The sequence below is a fragment of the Chrysemys picta genome, chromosome 12 (genome assembly GCF_011386835.1).
Source record: "Chrysemys picta bellii isolate R12L10 chromosome 12, ASM1138683v2, whole genome shotgun sequence".
In the NCBI taxonomy this organism is placed as follows: domain Eukaryota; kingdom Metazoa; phylum Chordata; order Testudines; family Emydidae; genus Chrysemys; species Chrysemys picta.
Genome location: NC_088802.1, coordinates 16,227,513 through 16,227,813, shown reverse-complemented (window position 1 = coordinate 16,227,813; position 301 = coordinate 16,227,513).

Here is a 301-nt window from a genome sequence, read left to right as displayed (position 1 = left end):
CACCTTTGACAGATTATAATGGTTTTTATTATTGTGGTAATTAAATAAACTATTAAAAAAACCTAAAATATATATCAAATGGAACCACTCAATACTCACTCCCACAGCAGCAGGGTTTGTAGTATGGTCTCCACGGTTCACAGCACACATCCCCACCCTTTGAGCTTCAGGAGGAATTTCCTTTATGTCTGAGGCCAATCTCCAGAGAGGGACTTGACACACACTGTGCCAGAGACCCACCAATCACTGTCTCCCTTCCAATGAGCTATAAATATCTGAAGGACTCTGCGGCAGCCCCTGC